The sequence below is a fragment of the Myotis brandtii genome, unplaced genomic scaffold (assembly GCF_000412655.1).
Source record: "Myotis brandtii unplaced genomic scaffold, ASM41265v1 scaffold668, whole genome shotgun sequence".
NCBI lineage: Eukaryota > Metazoa > Chordata > Mammalia > Chiroptera > Vespertilionidae > Myotis > Myotis brandtii.
The window spans coordinates 1,605,716-1,629,600 of NW_005370597.1; the positions used below are offsets into that span (position 1 = coordinate 1,605,716).

The following is a 23,885-nucleotide window of genomic DNA, read 5'->3' on the forward strand; positions in this document are numbered from 1 at the left end:
AAAAAAAAACTCCAACAAAAAAAAAAAAAAAAAAAAAAAAAAAAAAAATCAACAAAACAATAAGAAAGTCCACTGCATGGGAAAACATATTTGCCAATGTTATATGAGATAAGGGTCTAATCTCCAAAACTTATAGGGAACTCATACATCTTAACAAAAGGAAGTTAAACAATTCAATCAAAAAATGGGCAAAGGTCCTAAAAAGACTTTTCGAAAGTAGACATACAGAAGGCCAAGAGACATGAAAACATGCTCAAAGTCACTAATCATCGGAGAGATGCAAATCAAAATAACAATGAGATACCATCTCACACCTGTCAGAATGGCTATCATCAACAAATCAACAAAACAAGTGCTGGTGAGGATGTGGAGAAAAAGGAACCCTCATGCATTGCTGGTGGTAATGCAGACTGATGCAGCCACTGTGGAAAAAGTATAGAGTTTCTTCAAAAAAATGAAAAATGGAACTGCCATTTGACCCAGAAATCCCACTTCTAGGAATATATCCCAAGAAATCAGAAACACCAATCAGAAAGGATCTATGCACCCCTATATTCACAGCAGTACAGTTTACAATAGCTAAGATTTGGAAACAGCCTAAGTCCCCATCAGCAGATGAGTGGATTAAAAAACTATGATACATCTACACAATGGAATACTACACTGCTGTAAAAAAGAAGGAACTTTTACCATTTGCAACAGCATGGAAGGACATGGAGAGCATTATGCTAAGCGAAATAAGCCAGTCGGAGAAAGATAAATATCACATGATTTCACTCATTTGTGGAATATAATCAACAACAGAAATTGATGAACAAAAATAGATCCAGAGACAGAGAAGCATCGAACAGACCGTCAAACCTCAGAGGGAAGGCAAGAGAGGTAAGGGATCAACCAAAGGACTTGTATGCATGCATATAAGCATAACTAATGGACACAGAGGGCATGTGCTGGGGGATTTGGGTGGCCGGGGAGAGGTTAAAGGGTAAGGGCATGTGCTGGGAGATGAGGGCATGTGCTGGGGGGAGGGGGTGGCTAGGGAGAGATTAATGGGGGGAAAAGGAGACACATGTAGTACTTTAAACATTAAGGATTTTTTTTTAAAAAATCAGATGAGTTACCAGAATAATCCAAGATAAATAAATAAATAAATAAATAAATAAATAGCAAAACAGTGTGGCGCTGGCCAGTGTTTCTCAGTGCTTGGAGCATTAGCCTGCAAACCAAAGGGTCAGGGGTTCAATTCCCAGTCAAGGGCAGGTACCTGGGTTGCAGGCTCAATCCCAGCCCCCATTGGGGCATGTACTGGAGGCAACTAATTGATGTATCTCTCTCACATTGATGCTTCTCTCCCCTACCTCCCTTCCACTCTCTCGAAAATCAATGGAAAAAATATATCCTTGGGTGAGGATTAGAAAAACAACAACAGTATGAATAGGAACACCTTTGTACTCAGGTTCTGAATAGTTACAGAATCCATTCTTATTCACAAACTGATTCATTCAACAAATGTTGTTTCATCATCTACTACTATATGACAGGCACTGTTCCTAGCACTGGGAATATAGCTGTGAACATGACAGACATGGTCCCTACTCTCCTGTAACTTACATTCTGTGTAGGGGTTTGGGGGGGGAGCGTAGACAGAGAGTAAACAAGGAGCAAATAAACAAGAAAAATATCAGATGGCTGTGTTAGGGTGACAGGAGTAGTTACTTTATACCAGAGGAAAGTAAGGAAGATCCTTTCTCCTAAGTAACAACAGACCTGAGATATGAATGACAAGGAGCCAATTAAGTAAAGATGAGGGTAGAATATTCCAAGCAGAGGGTATAGTTGGAGCAAAGGCCCCTCTGTGCAAAAAGCAGAAAGGTCACTGTGGCCAAAACATTGAAGGTGCAGGGCAGAGTGTAGGAAATGCAGCTGCCAAGGCATGCAAGCAAAGGCTTGTAACTAGGGTAGGGTTGTTTAATTACATGCTACTGAGTCACTGCTGGCTACCCTATGAATGAGTGATGTCCACAATGCACTGTCCTCAACAGCCCTGCTCAGCTCCTGTATACTCATGCCTATGACTTCTATGGAATCAATCCATCTCATATTTGGTCTTCCTCTTTTCCTGCTGTCTTCTATTTTTCTCAGCATTACTATCTTTTCCAAAGAACCCTGCTATCTTCTCAGGATGTGCTCAAAGTAGGACAGTTTCAGTTTTATCATTTTTGCCTCCAGCAATGTTTCAGGCTTAATTTGCTCTAGGATCCACTTGTTCATCTTTCAGGCAGGGTATCTGAGCTCTCCTTCCTATCATATTTCAAATGAATCCTTTTTTTTCCTTCTATTAGCCTTCTCTACTGTCCAACTTTTGTATCCATACATAGCAATCAGGAATACAAGGGTGTGGGTGATCTTAGCCTTGGTCTCTAACAATCATCTTTGCTCTTGACTTTTCCACTGCTGCCCTTCTGAATCTCAGCCTTCTCCTGATTTCTTGGCTGCTACCTCCAATTTCACTGAATTCATTGTCTATGTTAAAGTTGTGTATTTCTTCTTCTGTAGTCATGATTTTTGTCTTCTTGATATTCAAGTGCAAATTTGCTTTGGCACCTTCCTCCACTTTCATCAGAAGTCACTGCTACTTCCTACCAGTAATATGGTGTCATCTACATATCTTGTTATTGATATTTCTTCTACCAATTTTCACCCCTCCTTCCTCTGAATCTAGCCCCGTTTTTCATATATACTCTGCATGCAGATTAAACAAATAGGGAAATAAAATGCACCCTAGTCTGACATCTTTACCATAGAAAACCTTTCTGGCTCTCCATATTCTGTCCTGCAGTGGCTTCCTGTCCACAATACAGGTTACATATCAGGACAATCAAATGCTTAGGCATTTTCAATTCTTTCAGAGCAACCCATAGCTTTTCATTATCTCATTAAGGAATGAGAACTTTATTCTAAGCATGATGCTAAGTCAGCAGAGACTATGAGGCGGGAGAGTGGCATGCTCCTTAAGACCTTATTGAGGGAAGTTGATAATGATTCCAAGATGCAGACTGATTTTTCAAAAAATGTATCTGGCCACAGAAGTTTAGAAGAGTTTTATCTCCCAAAAGAAATGCTTGTTTTTAAATGTATCAGTTATTGAATATGTACTATATGAAAAGCACTATGCTAAGTGTTTTACATACATTATTTTATTTAATCCTCAACCAACACTACAAGTAGTTATTACTATTTCCATGGTACAGATGTGGACACCAAAGACAATTGAGGGGAAATGATTTGCCCAAGGCCACACAGGATGTATGCAGCAGACCCAGAGCTGAAACACAGGTTAGCCAGACTTAAAAGAGCCGGGATTCTCAGACACTTTGCTCTAATAACTTCACACTCTTCCCTGACAGGGAAAAGAGACAGCAGTTCTTCCTGGTTACCACTCAAGCCTTCTGCCCATTGCTTTCTCTCTAACTGAAGCAGTCACTCATCAAATACCCTCCCCCAAAACCTTCCCTAACAAGCCAAATTCAATCTCATTGTTCCATGCCTTTAGCCAGTCTTTCTCAGCACCTATGGTCCCATCTGTAGCTTCTCTCCCAGATGGAGTTTGAATTATTTGAAGCCATTATAACATTCACCATTCACTGAGCACCCACTATGTGCCAGACTCATGATGTTTCTATTTCAGGGAGTCGGTCTCAAGATTACCATTTAGCTGACTGAAGGAAAACAAGCAACCTATTACAGTAATGTTTGTTTTCTGATCTTCATTCACTCCCTCATCAAAATCCACATCTGATAGAGTGATCTGTTCATACTACAAATGCAGTCATCTCACCACCAAAGACTTCCTCTGTTCTCCAGGTAAATACAAAATGCCTTACCGTGGCTGACCTGGCCTGCCCTTGCCAGTCCCTCCAGCCTCTTCTTGTATCTATCTCTTCTCACTGTCTGTGCTCCTGCCACACTTTTTTTTTCAATTCCTCAGTCATGCTTCTTTGTATCTCCCACCCCTACCCTAGAGCCTTTGTAAATGCTGGACCCTCAGGCTGAAACACATAAGGAGTTATTTCATAAGCACCCGTTTATTCTTCACAATGTAACTAAAACATCATTCCTCAAGGAAGCATTCCCTGATACCCTCTTAACCCAAAACCAAGTCAAATCTCTGTCAAATGTTCTCATACCACATTCCTTTTCTTCTTTTTTTTCATTCTCATAAAATCATATATTATGGATACATGCATAGAAAGATATACATCGGTTTCCAAAATATTAGTGAACACATTCCTTTTTTTCAATACACTTATTACAATAGTAATTGTACATGTATGTGTGATTATACTTTTATTAATGTCTATGTTCATCAATACACTCTGAGCAGGTACTGTTATCTGATTTGGTCACAACAATATCTCTGGGCTTGTTCTACTATGGAATGTAACAGTTGCTCTATATATGTTTGTTCACTGAAAGAACAAAATTTCAGAGAGAAGGAAAATGAAGCTCTACCAAATCAAATGGTTCTGCTTAGAGAAGCTGTTCTCCCCTTGTGGAACCTCAGGCAAAATTATTCTTTCCCCTCCCCTCTTTTTCTTCCCCAAATTTCTGACAGAAGTTACTTTCTATGTCCAGCCATTCTTCAGGCTGATGGTAGCCATAGTGATAAGCTGGCCTATAGCCAAAAAAAAAAAAGGATATCACCTTGTCTGAGTACTCCAGGCTTCCAAAATAAAAGTCCACAGCAAAGGCCAGGCAGATAGAAACACTTAAACCTTTATCCAGTAAAACTTAAAACTTTATCCAGTAAAGAGACTGAGCCAAACACTAGCAATCTCTGAAAAAAACAAGTACTTCCCAAGGGTAAGCAATGCCCCCAAATGAACCACCCAAAGGCTACAGGGGCCTGAGGCATAAGCAGGTAAACCCTACCTTGAGGGATTTTAAATCCTCTTTTATTCCTTGGATAAAGCAGAAATGTGCCCAAACATTAAATATCTAAGTCTCCCCGATGAGGCAGCTTCCAGGATCATGGCTCAGAGAAGCAACACCAGGGCCTAAATAAGCTCACATAAAGCTCTAATTGAAGTCTTGTCCTTGCCCTTTTACTACTCAGGGTAGGCAGCAGGGAGTAGGTAGGGGATCAGAAGCATTTACTGAGCACTGTTTAGTGGCAGGTATGGTGACAGATACGTCAGAGACAGGACTGTTAGTGAAAAACAAATGAGACATAGATGAGCACAAAACATAGATGGGCAGCTGAGGCTCAGCAAGCTTAAACAATCTGTTCAACTGCTAGTGAATGGCAAGGTCAGGAGTACACCCAGGTCTGCGTGAATCCAAAGACTCTTTCTCCTACTCCAGTGCTGCCTTTGTGAGTCATTTAAGAGCCCAGCTCTGCTCCTTCCCCTTCAATACCACCTTCCTACTCAGAATGGGAATGCAGCTCTGGCAAGCTCTTGGGTAAGAAGAGGCTCTCTCCCATGAGCACAACCAGTATGTACAACTGACTTATGTCAGGTATGGGGCACAGCTCACTGCTGGGAGTGGAGTTCAACATCTGTAGCTATGGGGATAAGGCTGGCTATTCTGAAAAATCCCAAATGGACTGGGAAACAAAATCCACCTTTCCCAGAACCCAGTGCTGCTGGGTGCTAGGGTGATAATCCAGCAACCTAGAGCACCTTAAACCAAGGAATGGTGTGTGCTTATCACACCATGAGAGAGGCAGTACCTGCAGGGCAAACAACCCCAGCTGGAGTCTCCATAGCTCCTCTGGCTATGCAGACAGAGTACCAACTCCATACTTGAATCATACACATCCACACAGCATCTCCTGCAAGGTTAACCCTTCCCCTGCACTCATTTCAGAATCTGCCTCTTATCAAAAACTATGCCAGCTGATTATTATAATGATAAATAATTATTATGCCATTATAATAGCACTAGAGGCCCGGTGCATGAACTTCATGCACTAGGTGAGGGGGGGCATCCCTCAGCTCAGCCTGCACCCTTTTGCAGTCCGGGAGCCGAGCAATTGATCGCCCCACAGAGGGAGGGCCCCGCACACCTGCCACAGTTCCGCCTACCAGGTAGCCTGGGCCTCCCTCTTTGGAGCGATCCATCGTGGAGCTCCCCCCCCCCCCCAGATCAATCCCCCTGCAGAGGTTGGCCTCTGCGGGGTGATCATGGGGCAATGGCGGGCCCCACCGACCAATCGCATCGCACCCGCCTTGGCTGGCCTGGCACCAGTGCGTGTCATAGCGTGGTCGTCTAGATGATTTGCATATTACGCTCTTATTATAGATTATTGCACTTTTTTCCTGAACTTGACATCTGTTGGCTGATAGGTTTAACTAGTACATAAGCAATAATCACATAGTGCTCTCTCCTTTCCAGCCAAACCTCAAGTATGACTCTTTTATAAAAATATAATTTTTTATTGATTTTAGAGAGGAAGGGAGAGGAAGAGAGAAATAGAAACATCAATGATGAGAGAGAATCAAGTCTGCAAACTGGGCATGTGCCCTGACAAGGAATCGAACCGTGACTTCCTGGATCACAGGTCAATGTTCAACCACTGAGCCACAATGGCTGGGGCTAGTGTGACTCTTAAAGCTGAATCCGCTGAAGCAAGTGCCCAGTCCCAGCAACAGTGGGAAACATGGCTTATTTGGGCTCAGACACCATACTTGCAGTAGTCACAGAGCCAGAAACAGAGGGTCAACTAGGTCCCTAATTGTTGACACACTCCCCTACTCCTGGGAAGGTAATGGAATTTGGGGGAAAAAACAATAAGCAAGCAATTTATTGTTGAAAACTCCAACAGAGCTGAAGGAATCATATACAAGCCTCACTACTGCAGAGGGACAAGCAGTACCAAATCACAATGCTACACACCACAGCAAGAGGAGAGGAAAATGCATTTATCCACTGGGAGTTCTCAAATAAATGGTTCCCAGAGAGCCATTCTACCTGCTTCCCCCACACACTTCTTGGCAACTGCTGGTAAAATTGGCAAGAGGGAGAGGAGGAGGAGGAGGGAGGGTAGGGCAGTCTTCAGGCCTGTATTTTGAAACTGAGAAATCTATCAACCTGGCAGCTAGGCCTTCTTTATCCAGGGCCCACTAGGGGCCATGATACAGTCCAGAGTCCAAAGTGGAGAAACAAGTTCCACTTCCTGTCAGCCAAAGCCCAGAATCTACCTGTCATACTAATTATGACAACAAGGTAGAGGACAACTTGAGATTCTATTACTGCACAATATCAATATGCCTGAATCACACATTAGCCTTATTTAAAGTAAAGGCAACCCTTAGCAAACACCAAAAGGTCAAGGGTTTGATTCCTAGTCAAGGGCACATACCTGGGTTGCAGGTTCAATCCCAGCCCTGGTTGGGGCACATGCAGGAGGCATGTATCTCTCTCACATCTTTGTTTATCTCTATATATCTCTCTCTCTTCCCTTCCCTTTCCCTCTAAAAGTCAATGGGAAAACTATCCTCAGGTAAAGATTAACAAAAAACAAACAAAACACACACAAACACACACACACACACACACACACACACACACACACACACACGATAAAACAAACCCCACCAGGAGACCGGGCCTGGCCTGCTTTGTTCTCTACTCCTATAATACACAAGGCTTTCTTTTTTTTTTTTTTTTAAGGCAGAGAGAGGGTGGAAGGTTATTTGAATTTAAATTACCAGTGAACACTATAATCTGTGTGTAAGGAGAAAAGAAACATTCAAGAGTGCCAAGTGCAGGCTCTTGGGACATGTGTGTCCGAGGCAATAGGAGCCCATGGGGCTTTCTCCTTCAACCTCAGCACATCGCTTGGTAGCAGACAAGCCAGCAGGCAAGGCCCAGGCAGCACAAAGGGTCACTGTCCCCTAGGTCTAGGGAAAAGATTACCCTCTCAGAAGGAAATTAGTATAAGCAACAAAGAATGAACAAGACCAGTTATCCACAGAAGTAACCCATCTAAGGAGGTGATTTGGAGCAGTGTCACTGAGGGCAGGGACCATATCTGTCTCACTCACCATTATATTCCCATGGCCGAGCAGTACCTGACACATAATGGGTGCTCAACAAAGCATTATAGATTGAATGGTAACCAGAAAGGCTCCTTAGGTTGGAAAGGATTGATGAGAGCTAGGAACTACTTTTTCCTATTGTAACCCAAGATAAAAGAAGGGCTATGGTCTTCAAAGAATACATAAAAGGGAAACTACACAATAAAAATTATTCTCTCTCATCCTGGCCAGCATGGATCAGTGGTTAGACCATCGACCTGCAAACTGAAGGGTCATGGGTTCAATTCTGGTCAAGGGTAAGTACCTGGGTTGCAGGTTCCCTGCCCCAGTTGGGGGAGCATTGGGGAGGCAACCAATTGTTATGGCTCTCTAACACTGATGTTACTCACTCTCTCTCTTCTATCCCCTTTCCCCCTCCTTTCCACTCTCTCTAAAATCATGGAAAAAATATCCCCCAGTGAGGATTAAAAATTATTCTCTCTCAAATATAGGGTGTCCCCAAAAAATGAATACACACTTTAACAGCTGACAGCTCAAATTTGAAAATGAAATGTATTTTAATAACACTGCCTTAATAATTATTGAAAGTGTGTGTATACATTTAGGGGACATCCTATACATTCCTGGTGCCCTAACAAACTGAGAAGCATATTTTGGCAGGGTTGGTTTTTGGAGGTTTTTTGGTGTGTTTTTTTTTCTTTTTTATTATTGAATTTATTGGGGTGACAGTGGTTCACAAAACCATACAGGTTTCAAGTGTACAATTCAACAAAGCATCATTTGCACACTTAATCATCTGTCTCACTCACCCATCGCCCCAAGCAAAGTCTCTTTCTGTGCCCATTCCCACCACCCTTTTGCCCACCTCCACCTACTTCCCACCCCCCTTTACCTTTGGCTAACATCAGTGTTGTTTTTGTCTATGTGTTGTTGTGGTTTGTTCCTGTTTATAGATAGATAGATGATAGATATAGATATATATTCTTTATTGATTTCAGAGAGAAACGGAGAAGAAGAGATAGAAACATCAATGATGAGAGAATCATTGATTGGCTGCCTCCTGCACACCCCCACTGGGGATCGAGCCCGCAACCCAGGCATGTGCCCTTGGCCGGAATCGAACCTGGGACCCTTCAGTTCGCAGGCTGATGCTCTATCCACTGAGCCAAGTCAGCTAGGGCTGTTTTTTTGTTTGTTTGTTTGTTTGTTTGTGTTTAATCCCTTCACCTTCTTTTATCCAGCTCCCCAACCCTTTCCTGACAGCTGTCAATCTGTTCCATGTATCCATGCCTCTGTTTGTATTTTGTTTGTCAGTTTATTTTGTTCATTAGATTCCACATATAAGTGAAACCATATGGTATTTGTCTTTCTCTGACTGGTTTATTTCACTTAGCATAATAATCTCCAGGTCCCTTCCATGTTGTCACAAAAGGTAAGATTTCTTTTTTTTTTTTACACGGCTCAGTAGTTACATTGTGTAAATGTACCACAGCTTTATCTACTGATGGGCACTTGGGCTGTTTCCAGATCTTAGCTATTGTAAATAGTCCTGCTATGAACATAGGGTTGTTACAGATGAAGAAATAGGAACAGAGACGTTAAGTAATTCATCTGAAGTCTTATAGCTAGTACATGGTTTAAATCTGGGTATATCTGATGCTACAGCCAAGAGCTTTCCACTATACTTCACCTTGTTTTCCTCCAGGGGTGAACTGACTTCCCAGCTAAATTTTTCTATAGAGGAGATAATGGTCCTACCTATCCACACAAACCAACAAGGCAGTTTCTTAGAGTTATAGTTAACTGGAACTATGTCTTGATGGTCTCATGAACCTGTGCTTGAGACAGCCCACGAGAACTTAACCTTGGGTAAATTAGTTGAGTTTCCAGACCTACAAAGCTGTCACCAGTGAGAGCCTAACTAAGCCATCAGCTGGTACCTATCTCTGGGACAACTCTCTTTGGAACAGCCAACCTGAGCATGATCTGTACGTGTCCCCAACAAGTCCTCTTCAGAGATGGCAAAGGAGGTACCAGGAGCCTCTCCTACTCTTGAGTTGTGACCATAATGCACAGAATTATCTTTGAAAGTAATCTAATTCTGATTTAAGTAAGAATAGAAAAGATAAAAAGGATTTCTGTTTGGTCTTCAGTAGCCTCTCTAGAACTTCCAGAGATCTTCCATCCCCAGGATGTCAGGGGCAGCAGAGTAAAAAAGGCAAGACGATATTCAATGTTGTATTCTTAAGAGACCAGTGGTGAGAATTAGCCCGTGTTTCTAAAGGGAGTAAATACCCTCAACAAACTCAGGGGAAGCAAAGTAGTACTAAAACATACTGTCTTTCTCTCTCAGTAAGTCTCTCAGGGTTGTCTGTTTATTTTTGCTGCATATATGAGAACTTTCATCAGTTAACATTTTTTTTGAAGCTTAGGAAAGCTGATGATTCACCCAGGTGCACAACAGCTGCTAGAAAGACCTGTGGGAAGGGGCCATTGGCAAAGGCAGGCTATGTGTGGTAAGGAGGGTCTCCCAGGAGTGTCCTACATGCCAAGCCATATGTTGTCAGGATATTAATCCAATGTTTACTCTCTCAGGAGCATTAAATTATATCCAAGGACTACATGAGTCCTTCCAATTCTATTCCTTACTTCTTTGCCAGAAAGATTTGTAACCTGGAAACAAAGCCCTCTGCCGAATAGTAGCAATAATACTCAGCAAGAAATAGGAAACCAGGCTATCAATTCAAGCTTCCCTGAAAGGTACTGCCCCAAAGAAGCCCCATCTAGAAAATGTAGAAACCTCCTACTGACACTGCTTTCCAGAACACAGGCCTACATAACTTGAGTGTCCTAATATGATAAAGGCTTGAACCAAAAGAGGAAAGAGGGAACACCACATCTCCACTTCTACCCCAAATGAAACAGCTCTGGAAGTCCATAAGAGAATTCCAAAAAGAGAACACCACCTCACTGCCACAAGAACTAAGAGCAAGGGGCATGAATATGAAATAAGGCTACCTGGCCCCAGCTGGTGGCTTGGCTGGTTAGAGCATCATCCTGTACCTCAAAAATGTTGCAGTTTTGATTCCCAGTCAAAGCACATACCTAGATTGCAGGTTCAATCCCTGGTCAGGGTGTGTACTGGAGGCAACTCGTCGATGTTTCTTTCTGTCTCTTCCTTTCTCTCTCTCCCTCTCTCTCTCAAATCAATAAACATACCCTCAGGAGAGGATTAGAAAAACAATGAGACTACCTGGATTAGTCACTGCTCTACCATGACTAGTATTGTATGACCCTAAGTCATTTAGACTCTTCAAACCTCAATTTTTTACCTCCATGAAATATACTAGTAGATGTTGTAAGGACCAGACTAAATAATGCATCTGAAAGCCTTTGAAAACAGTAAATTATTGAACATACTTTAGGCCTGATTATTATTCAAAAGACTGCCAGGTGAAAAACCCTAAGACACTTCTGGAGAGCACAGAAGCAAACTGTCACCTTGAAAACATAATCTACAGTGACTGGATGTAGGTGTTTGCAGAGAAACCCATACTCAGGAATAAAGTGAGAACAGAGTGAATTTTGAAGAAGAGACTACACTTGGGTCTGCTCAGGTACATTAAAAAAATAAGAACAATATATGCACATGGTTCCAATTTGAAAAAGCACACAAAGGTATACAGTGAAAAGTCAGCCTCCCTCCTCCCCCATTCTCCAGCCACCCAGAATCCCTCACCAAAGATACCCTCTCTTTTCAGTTTCTCATATATTCTTCCAGAGATATTTCCAATCAGCTTGTTTCTGCCTCAGATGGGGAAAGCACTGGTGGCGACACTTTGAAACCTAGAACCAAACAAGCAAGCACTGCCAGGGCCTATGAAAAGAGCAAGCCAGCCAGAGGATAAGATATTGCCCTGCAAAAGGTTCCATGAAGGTGCAGACTTCCTCATGGCTAGTGTACTGCTTTGCCCCGTAGCTGACCACAATTAGGCAATGATTTTGTATAATGTAGTTCCATTTTGATTTTTTTTATTTACCCAGAGTGCCTTCTCAGAGAAGCGATTAATAGGAATGATCTCTGGGACTTCACGCTGTATCAGCCTGAGCACCAGGGCCTTAGAAATAGAAGCAGGAACAATAGTCAAACCTCCCTCATTGGAGGCTGGGGAAAAAGAAAAAAAAATCACCATATTTTTAGGGACAGAATACAAGGGAAAATAAAACCAGACCATAGATGGGGCTCTGCAAGGCTCAGCTGAAGAGACTAATTAACTACCCACAGAAAATTACAGGACACTCTCAACCAAAGCTAGGTTTTCACCACAACTCCCCCAAAAGTGTTCAGGTATGCCCTCCCCTCCCTTGCTTCTTATACAAGAAATTTAAATGTGTAAAATCCCAGCCTCTATCCAAAGGTCACAAATAGGTAGCCTATAGTTCAAATCTCAACCACAGACATGCTTTGGTAGCCCCTAGGGGTTTCACAAAAATCTGGATTTCTGGCTTTTCTCATAACATGAGATGATGAGGCCATAGAGCCACACTTACCTATAATGATGGGCTGAGTAGCAGCTGCCCCCACAGAGCACATGAGCACTCCAGTTTGACACCGGCCCACCATTCCCTAATGCCTCACACTGACTGTTCCCTACCTGGCCCTGAAACATCTGAGCTGGAGACCCCTCACCAGTGATGACAAAGGAGGCTGATCAACTGGTAGGAACAATAGCTGACCAAGTAGCAGGACTCCTGCATTCACAAGCATTTATTAAACACCCTCTATAAGCTAGGAACTGTGCTGAGGGCTGGGTACACAGAGAGGAATGAGTGACAGTGTCTGCCCTCCAGGAATTCCTAATCCAGTTGGAAAAATAAGATTTACTCTTAAGAACTGAACTGCTTGCCCAGCTTGCGTGGCTCCATGGTTGAGCCTCAACCTATGAACCAGTTGGTCACAGTTCGATTCCCGATAAGGACATATACCCAGGTTGCAGGCTTGATCCCCAATGTGGGATGTGCAGGAGGCAGCCGATCAATTATTCTCTCATTATTGATGTTCCTATCTCTCTCTCCCTCTCCTTTCTTCTCTGAAATCAGGAGATTTCTATCTTTCTCTCCCTCTCCCTTCCCTCTCTGGCTGGGAATCAAAGAATGTTTCAAGGAAGAACTGGGATTTGAACAGGACTATTATATCTCAAGCTTTCACATATTCATTCAACAAGCATTTATTGTGTCCGTGTTATACTCAGCATTATGCTCCACACACACAAAATAAAGCATAGCCCATGTCCTTGAGAAGCTCATATAATAAGAGACGAAATAACTAACCAGGATAAAGTATGCTGAATTCTATAATCAAAGAGTTTCTATGTGGATACAAATAAGAAGGTCCCTGTCAAGGCTTGCTGAAGAAGGCAACTGTGCAGCTTAAAGTAGGAAACTAAGGAGAGGTTACTCTGGGCAAAAGAACTGGCAGAGGCATGCTTAGAGGACCACATGGACCAGTTTATCAGGAGCAAAGTGTACATGTGGGTAATGGTAGAGGATATAATTAAAGTAGTAGGACAGGGATACATCATGATAGGCATGGAACCCCAGGACTACTAAACACTGGAATTTATTCAGCAGCCAGTAGGTGCCACTGAGGCTTCTAAGCATGAGTGTTCTCTTTCAGCACAGTATTTAGGAAGACCCCAAGTGGCAACGGCACACAATGTCCTGGAGGAAGCTGAAGCAGGAGATAGGAGGGGGCTCTGGTAATAACTCTGGAGCAGCTACAGGAAAGAGGAGAAAGACTAAGTAAGCTAAATACTGCATATGGTTGCAAAAATTTAAGACAATGGCATTTCTTTGAAAATATTTTAATTCCTTTTTTTTTTTTTAAACCAATTCAGACTAGTCTTCCCCCAAAATAGTGAGGTTTTCCTTTGTTTCATTCAGGCTATCTTTATGGTGCTTGCAGGGTGTTGTTGTTGTTTTTAACTCAGCTTGAGATCAATATAATGTGGGGGTAGTAGATTTAGGGGCTTCTTCCCACTCCTACCCCCAATTCTACACTGAACCAGTTGTAAATCTCAAAGGGAAAGAGAGTCAACTTGATAAAGTCCAGGTTAGGGTATTTAACTGTGCCTCCCAGACCTTGCGCAAGGACCACAAATGGACATACAAATCAGAAGAAAGCCATGACAGATGTCAAAGTTCCCTTAATGAAGTAATTGCTTCATGTCTGCTGAAGAGCAGAGGCAAGAGACAAGAACACATTGTCAGAGGGCCCCAGGCAGGCTATGGACCAGCCACCCATGCTCCATTAAAATCCCATGCCAAACACTGCCCAGGAAACAAGACCTGCTGGCTAAATCAGCGGTTAAAGAGACCCTCAGAAAGATAAGAAATGAGTGGAATAAGGAAAATGACGGCAGAGAAGCTGCAAAGTTCCTAACTATTCACAACTTTTAGTTACTGAGTATGAGCTACCTGTGACTATTGATATGAATAATAAACCAACCAACAAAGAACACAGACAATGATGTGATGATTAAAATAAAACTTACTTGGTCAGCATAACTTATCCTCTAACCAAGTCTTGGATCAGGAACTGGCAACTGCTGCTGTTGTCATTACTGATGATAATACAGAGCAGTTAAATTGTGCCAGAGGAAGCACTTTTCATATGTATTCTCTCAACTAATTGGCTACAAAAGCAAATATTACTCTTCCCATTCTACAGATCATGAAATTAAGGCTTAGAGAAAAGTAAGTAACTTCTCTATCTGATAGCTATTAAGTAGATAGCAGAATATGAAACCAAGTGAGCTGACTCCAAAGTCTTTTTAAACCACTGACCTATCATTCATTCCTTCAGTTTCTTTTTCTTTGAGACACATTAAAGGTTTGCTTGGGTCACCAGAAAAGGTCCACTGATGCATTGGCCCTGTTCTTTACAGAACACACAGCAGTCTGGCCTGAGAGCTATTTCTTTGTTTCTAAAATGTGGAAACTTCAAATCTATTTCATCAGGGATGAGAGCAAGAGGAAAACTTCAACACGAATAGGAGAAAAATCAGCATGAAAGCTAAAACCCTCAACAGTGAGGATTGTAAGTATAATGGACAAGAGTCAGTGGAGGGGCCTTCTCTCTCTGGAGATTTTTAACTGCAATTGTCTCTTGCATCTTTACAAGGCTTTAAATAATCCTAACAAATTCTATGGCCACCCTCTGTGGGCCCTTTGGCTTGAGTCTCAGCTCTGCCATTAATACACTGATGGCCCTAAAAAAGGTATACCATCCATTTCATTCCTCTGAGGCTCAGTTTTGTCATCTATATATATAAAAGGCTAATATGCAAAGTGTCCCCTCAGGAGTTCAACTGGGAGACCAGGAGTTCAATCGATCGCCCACTATGACATGCACTGACCACCAGGGGGCGGCACAAAACAAAGGAAGGCCCCAGCCGGCAGCTGGAAGGCCCCAATCGGCCCTGATCGCCAGCCAGGCCTAGGGACTCTACCCATGCATGAATTTTGTGCACTGGGCCTCTAGTAGTCAAATAAGAATCCACCAAATGCAAAACTACAACATTAAGCAATGACAGACCTGAAAGACTATCTACTGACTTTTCATTCACCCAAGGAACTACGAATGAACCAGACACGGCCTGATTTCTTCAATGAAACTAATATGAAGACCCAGAGGATGATTTCTTCCAGTCCAGATATACTATTTTAGACTTTAGGAGCTGCACCCACAGATGGAGACTTTGCTTCATGAATACAATCAAACCCAACTCCCCGTAACTATCAGATGGGTAGGGTCACAAAATTCAACCTTAAATACCTTGCTTATAAGCTGGCCCCTTAAACCTCCAATGTCTACTATCCACTGGATTCAAAGCATGACAATCAATCTTATAGATATTGACTGCCCTACCTTATGTAACTTCCAGTGAACTGTAGCCTGCTAATATAGAGTTTGGTCAGGTGGCTGCTGCCCACCTTGGGAGCCTCACAGAAATGTAAGGTATATGCATGAAACTATTGCCAAAAGTAAAGAAATGTCCATTTAAAATGGCATTAGTCTTCCTCACCAGACCTTTGGAATGCATCTCAGATTATTCCAGTTTCTAGAACTCCTCCCCTCACAAGACAGAAGAGGCAGAATACATGCAGAGAGAAGTGACTAGACATGGATCGTTCAGTGACTGCTGTGATATCCCTCTACCTGTGATGACAAGTGGTCATTAAAAGGCATAATCAAGAACTCTCTCTGTGAAAGCACAGCCAGCAAGCAGACCCCAAAAACATACTCCTTCCAGTTTCTCTGTGGATATGACATGTGACATGAGCTAAACATCAGATACTCCCCAAAGGCTCCAACCTCCAGTCCAGGAGGTTCAGCTGTGAAAAAATAAGGCTTAGGAGGCAACAGAAAAGCAGATGGTGAATGGACCACCTCGAAAGTCCAAGATTGGAAAGAAAATAAAACCAATCTATATAGATAAAAGCCTAATATGCAAATTGGCCCATCAGGCAGGCACTCCAACCAGTAGTTTGACTGCTCGCTATGACATGTGCTGACCACCAAGGGGCGAGTGCAGAACATGGCAGGTGTCAGCCCCACATGCCACGGTCCCACCCAGTGCTTGCACCCGCTGCCGGCACCAGCCCAGCCCTGATCACACCAAAAACAGCGACTGGCAGTGGCGGCAGTAGGGGCAGGGCCACCGCTCCCAGGTGCTAAAGGAGCAGGGTAGGGGCTTCCAGCGGGCCTCAATCACCCCTCAGGGCTTCTGCACCTCCCCCTGCTCGCACCTGCTACTGGCAGACAGGGGACCGGGGGCGGTGGCAGGAGGGGCCGGGCAGGGGTACAGAGGATGGGCCAAGACCCACCCCTGTGCCCACCGCAGCCTCGCGGCCCATGGTTCCTTTCAAGGTGCACGAATTCGTGCACTGGGCCCCTAGTAAAGGATAAACTTAATTCCAGCCTCTCTGGAGAAGTCCAGGTAAAACTCATTCCTCCCATCTTCACCTCCACCCACATCCCATTTCTTCTCCAAGTCTCTCAATAGATAACATGAATAACTTCACAAAAGGGCAAACAACTGCTCCAAATTATTAAGAATATCAATAAGCTCAGCCAGTGTGGCTCAACAGTTGAGGGTACACCTATGAACCAGATGGTCATGGTTCCATTTTCCCAGTCGGGGCACATGCCCAGCTTGCAGACTCGATCCCCAGAGGGGGGTGCATAAGAGGCAGCTGATCTATAATTCGCTCTCATCACTGATGTTTCTATCTCTATCTCCCTCTCCCTTCTTCTCTTAAATCAATAAAAACTTAAAACACTTTTTTAAAAATGCCCTGGCCAGTGTTGTTCAGCACAGTTAGAGCATCATCCTGGGAACTGAGGAGTTGCTGGTTCGATTTCTGCATTGCAGGTTGATCCCCAGCCCCAGTTGGGGCACATGCCGGAGGCAACTAATCAATATATCTCTCTCACACTGATGATATTCTCTCCCTCTTCCCCCACCCTCAGTCCTTGCCTTCCACTCTCTCTAAAAAAATCAATGGAAAAAAATATCCTCAGCTGAGGATTAGCCAAAAAAAAGAACATCAATAAGCAAAACAGAAATCCTTATGCTCACAAATATGTAGTGGCTAAGGAGTTTATTCTTTTGGTTACATCCTAAACGCACTATGCTCAGAAATAAAAAACAGCTCAGCTGGTTGGAAAATAGATATACAGAGTGGGGCAAAAGTAAGTTTACAGTTGTGAGTATGCAAAATACAGAATTTATTATTAATTATTGCATTATTTTACATAAACCTACTTTTGCCTCACCCTGTAGTAAGGTGGAATTCACAGTTTTGACCCTCCTAAAGGCCAACTAGCTCAAATCTTTCCATGACAACCAGCCATGGCTTAACTACAACCCAAGCAGGAAAGAATAATAAGGGTTCTTAGCCCTAAGGCATTCCCACCCTGGAAAAACAGTGAGCTCTTCAGCAGCAAGAACTGTTTCACATTAGTGTCCCCAACATCTTCCACTGGGCGTGGTACTTAGTAGTGCCTTGAGAAAATAAGCTGATTGGTCAAATGCCCTGTTAACTGCAAGACTCCTGGTGAGGGGGTTGGGGGGAGACAGTAGCACAGTGCAATAGAAAGAGCTTTGGAGTCAACTGAGTTTAAAGCCTCGCTGCAGCACTTAACCTCACTGAGCCTCAGTTTCTTCATCTATAAAATAGGGATAATACCAACTATCTTACAAGACTACTGTGGGAATTAGATGAGATCATGCTTTCCTGGCTTTACTAATTTGGTGTTTGAGGCATTGAAAAAGCTTGTAGTAACAGCTGGATCTACTATATAGAAAACAAGCCTTAATGACTATATTAGAGGCCCAGTACACGAAGTTCCTGCACTGGTGGAGGGGGGGGGGGGCTCAGCCCTCTCACAGTCTGGGAGCCCCATGATCCATCGCCCCCACAGAGAGAGGCGCCGCCCACTCACTGCAGCCCACTGGTCAGTGGCCTGGGCCTCCCTCTTTGGGGCAATCGTGGAGCCCTCCAATTGATCACCCCACTGGCCGGTGGCCAGGCCTCCTTCTGCAGGGCGATCATGGGGCGATGGCCAGGCCCCTGACCAACTGCACTGCACCTGCCTTGGCTGGCCGGGCGCCAGCGGGTGTCATAACGTGGTCGTCCAGATGCTATGGTCATTCTGCTGTTCGGTTGTTCAGTCAATTTGCATATTACACTTTTATTATTATAGATTAGAGAGAGGATATAAGACATGCATTCTCAATGAGGGCAATATCACCCCCAAGGGGGTGAAAACTGATCGCTGGGGAAGAAAAATCATAGATATTACACAGTACATAAACAAATACACAGTATATCTGTGGTATTACAATTCAGATGGCATGGGGGGGATTAGAAAAAGTCTCAAAAAGTGTTAATAAGCAAAAGGTTAAGAAACATTTGATGTTCAAAGAGTTGACCCAGTTTCCATAAAGATCGTCATTAATTTGCATAATAGTCATGGGTAGGATGACCAACTTGTACTGGTTTGCCCCAGACTTCCCTGGTTTAGACACTAAAGTCCCACATGTGGGAAATCCCTCAGTCCTGGGAAAACTAGGATGGTTGTTCACCCTCCTCATAGAGAGATCAATACAAGCATTTTCATTTCACTAATGAGGCGACCCGAAGAAACATGATGGTTATCATGAAGGATTTACCGTACTTCAGCAGCATTCCTGAGCCAAGATTGAAATATGCCATTTGCCCAGCCCTAAACTCAGAGCTCTCTGCCCCTAACCTCCACCAAGGCATTGGCATGGAATGGTTCTCATGCATTGACTATGCCACTTCCTTCTCGTTATGGACTGAATGTGTCTATCCCCCTCCAAATACATATGTTGAAGCCCTAATTCCCAATGTGATCTGTTTTTGGAGATGAGCCTTTGGAGGTAGTTAAGGTTAGAGTAGATCGTGTGGGTGGAGCCCCCATGAGGGGATTAGTGCCCTTACAGAGAGCTGACCAAACCAGGGCTCACTCTACTCTCTGAGCCACATGAGGATACAGCAAGAAGGCAGCTACTGTGAACCAAAAGAAGGGCTCTCATCAAGAACCTGACCATGCCAGACTCTAGAATTGTGTGAGAAATAAACGTTTGTTATTTAAGCTACCCAGTCTATGGCAATCTGTTATAGCAGCCTATAACTTACTAAGACACTTCTCAAAGCCTCAAACACCAAAGCCAAGGGCACTATTAAGAGATTGAGGGCAAAGCCATCAAGGATATGCATATCCTACCTGAGAAGCCACCAAGTATCTGAAAGATGTCACTTTGCAGAAGCAAAGTGTGCCATTCTGCCATTACAATGGTGGAATTGGTAGGTATGCCCAGGTCAAATGGTAGGACAGGACACAGGGTCAATAGTCCAAAAAGAGTGCTAAATTTTTGCTGCACATGCTTAAAAATGCAGAGTAATACTGAACTTAACGTTTAGGTGCTTAATGACCACATCTAAGTGAACAAAAGCACCCAAGATGGGGTGCAGAAGTTACAGAGATCATGAATGGATAAACCCATATATGAGCTTTCCCTGCCACAATGAAATTACTGAAAAAGAGCATATTGTTCCTAATCCAGAAGAGGGATTTGCACAGAAGAAAAAGATATCCCAGGTGAAACTGAAGAAACAAAAAACTTATGGGCCAGGGGTAAATCCAGCATATAATAGATGCTAATAAAAGCAAAAAGCAGAGAGAGAGAGAGAATGAATGGGAATGAATATGAATGAGGGCAGACATAACCAGCCATCACAGCCATTATCCTTGTCAATGAACTGCCTCAGGGAACCTGAAAGAACTACCAGTCTGGGCTGAACATAGTTCTATTGCTACTGAATTCTGTCTCCAAGGTAGAAAATTGCCTAAGTGAGGACACCAGGTGTAAATCCTTAACAAGCCAGGAAAATTCTGGGAGATTCTTCACATGTGTCCTGAGTACCTTGACTCGTTCTGTTTCTTTGTTACTAATGTTGTGGCCCAACCCCATAACAAAGAAACAGAATTTCTGGAGGATGAGGCCCAGAAATCAGGATTTTAAAAAGATTCCCAGGTGATTTTAATGTGCAGCCAAGGTTGAGAACCACTGGTTTAGAGGTTTTTGTCCCAAAGACAAACTCAATTATTGTTGATATTAGGAATCAGAGGTTACCCCAAGCCCAGCCTGAATAGCAACAGGCTACTAGTATTCTCCTCCCCTATTCAGCAGTGAAACCCTTTGTGAAACTACCAGTAAATGAAGAAAAGGGCGGGATATTCCTTTAGGCCACATATAATTAAAATAAGAAGCTCTAAGCTGTGGAAGACTAAGTCTTGAAGCTTAAAACCAACTCAGAGAGGGATAAAGTATTCATCCTCGCTTAGAAAGAAAAAGATTAGCTCCACAAGGACAGGTCTCCAAATTAACACCAAATCCAGGAGATAGAGAACCCTCTGCTACAGAGTATGACCTAAGCACCATCTGAGGCCCCAGAGAAAAATCCGCAGGAACACAAGACCAAGGGGATGACATCGTAAAAATGTTCAGATTAGCGCTCCTGAAAGCGGCTTACTCCAAGACACTGGCTGGCAGCCTCCAAAGCAAAGCTTCAGTTAGAAAAGATAGAAAATAATGAAGGAAAAACACACACAAGAAGCTAGATGAGAAGAGCATGAATCCACAAACATAATAAAAAGAGAACTGGAAGGCATCATCTATTTGGAAAAAGATAAAACTTGCCTTTACAGATTGTCATTTTTTAATAATCTCATTAATAGCCAATCTTCATTCTTTGATGATGAAAACAGTTATTGCATTCCTATTCCCAAGAGCTTTCATGTGTATTACTTCATTTAACTACTCTTCAAAGCATTTGTTTTTTGAGAGTACATTTATTAAAGCTGGGAACAGTGAAATAACGAAGGACCTAGGATAGAAGAAGCAACAGGAGAGAGCCTAGGCAGGGCCTTTGGCTCTCCAGAAATGTTATGGAAAAGAAGTGAGCCAAGGGGAGGCTGCTGTCAGCTCACTGGTGTCAGAGAAAAGAGAGCCTTGGGGCCAGGATCAGGGGTTTAGCCCGGGATGAGCTGCCAATGCTCACTGCTCCCCTGGTTGCAAGTCTCTTGGGGACTCTTAAGAGTTTAGGAGAGCCCGGCCAGTGGGGCTCAGTGGTTGAGTGTTGGCCTATGAAACAGGAGGTCACAGTTCCATTCCTGGTTTGCAGGAGGAAGCCGATCAATTATTCTCTTTCATCACTGATGTTTCTATCCCTCTCTACCTCTCCCCCTCTCCCTTCCTCTCTCTGAAATCAATAAAAACAATTTTTTAAAAAAGTTTAGGAGAAAGAAAATTCACTCAAAAAGGCGATTCAAGTGGGTGTGCCCCTAGGAGAGCACACCACTCTTCAAAGTATTATTCCCATTTTTATGCAGTGGAAAACCAAGCCTAAGAGGTGAAATAACTTGTCTAAGGTCGTATAGCTAATAAATGATAGACTAGACTCAGAATCAAAACTCAGGTTTACCACACTCCAAAAAAGCGTTATGTCCACTTCAAAAGAACTATTAAATCATCTGTAGACAAATCAGGTGACAAGGTTTTTAACCATGCCTATTTGAGGTAACAACAAATTTTTTTTTAATACAGTATGGTGCTATGTATTAATGTCTCTGGAAACAATTTCAGAAGTGAATTTTCAAAACTGCTTTGGATAATGGCCATATCACATTAAATGATGCCACCCTCAATCCCCACCACCTACACCTACACATACCACTCTACAGGAGAACACTTATCAAAGCATTAAATACTGGCCTGTTTATTTTTTAAAACCCATTTTGTTACTTTTCAGTTTCACTTAATTTCTTGGAGCCAATGAAACATACCAGAGTTCAAAGTTGGCTTCTACAGAGAAGCAAGTAATAGCTGGCCTTCAAAGACAGTTTCATTCCTGGGTTACCTCATCATCCCTATTCCCACCATCTGTAAAATGGGGCCAATCTTTTCTGTAGCCAATTCCATCAGAACAACACATGTTAGCAGATTCAATTCACTATACACCCAGAGGAAAGGTTAAACTAAATCTGATGTGGCAACACCTTCTTAAAAAACCTAAGGGCCATGTTCTCAACTGAAATCACAGACCAAGTCCTGATCCATGTAGACAAACATCAATCGAGATACCCTCATGCCCTAGATCCCAGCAAAATCCTATTCAATCCCCAAATCTGACTATGTTTTTATCAAAAAAGAAAAAAGCTTGGGTGGGGTGAGAGCTAAAAAGACACATAGATATGAAACATCTTTTGCACTGTCAAAACAAACACTATTAATGTTTATAAACACATCAGTTTCTTCTGTTAGCAGACATGGAAGATTCAGTCTCCTCCTGCCCACCTAGTCTGGGTTAATTGAATACCCCAAACCCCAAAGCAGTTTGTAGTTTTGTTTAATTGAGATCAGAAAGCCAGCTGGGCTTGGTTGAAGGCAGGCACTGAAAAATATTTATTAGAAAACTGTATGCGTCCTCAATATATATGTTTAAAGGCATCAAGCCGCCCTCCAGCTCTATAGTGCAAAGGAAGCCCCCACGGGCCTCTCAGGTGCAGGGCATTTCCTGACACCTGGTCTTTCCCACCTGAAGCCACATTACAGGGGCTCACCTATCAACGGGATTCTCTCCTAGCTTCCAAAACAAAGAATCTGAAAGCCAGGATTTCGGGACTACCCGAATCAGAACCATCTGGGGAGGACTGCGGGTGCTCGAGCTCCACGTTATCCCAAATACCTAAACTGAGACAGGGGATAGGCACAATCTCCAAGGTATTTGAGACACACCAAAGTCTGTGACCCCTTACTTTATAGCCATGACTTCCTCAACCAGGAAGAAGAAAAACACAAGACAGGAGTAGAAATACCACGGGGGTAGCGCGTAATTCCATATGGTGAAGAGATGACAGCGGTCTCGACCAAGAACCAGTGTCAACACTGGAGCGGTTAGAGACAGATGCACAAACTGAGGCCAGGAGACGAGAGCAGGGAGGGAGACTAAAATAGATGCGGAGCCAGAGAGCCAGTCTCGGACCCCCACGGCCTCATCTCCCGCCATTTAAGAAGGGTTACTAGAGACGTTCTGAGTGGGAAAGGCAGGGAAGGCGGCCGTTGGGCTGGGAGAACAGGTCTGCGGACACTAAAGAGGAGCGCAGGTCCCACTGGGACGTCCCGCTTCGGAGACTCTAGGGAAGATGTGTGGGGGCCCCGGAACAGCGCTGGGAAGGCGCCGGGG

At 43.3% G+C, this 23,885-nt stretch overlaps 1 protein-coding gene across 2 annotated transcripts in view; it reads right to left on the reverse strand.

Moving 5' to 3' along the window:
- Window positions 1-23,885, reverse strand: part of SIL1 (SIL1 nucleotide exchange factor) — a 224,489-nt gene that overhangs the window by 200,279 nt on the left and 325 nt on the right. The window lies entirely within an intron of this gene.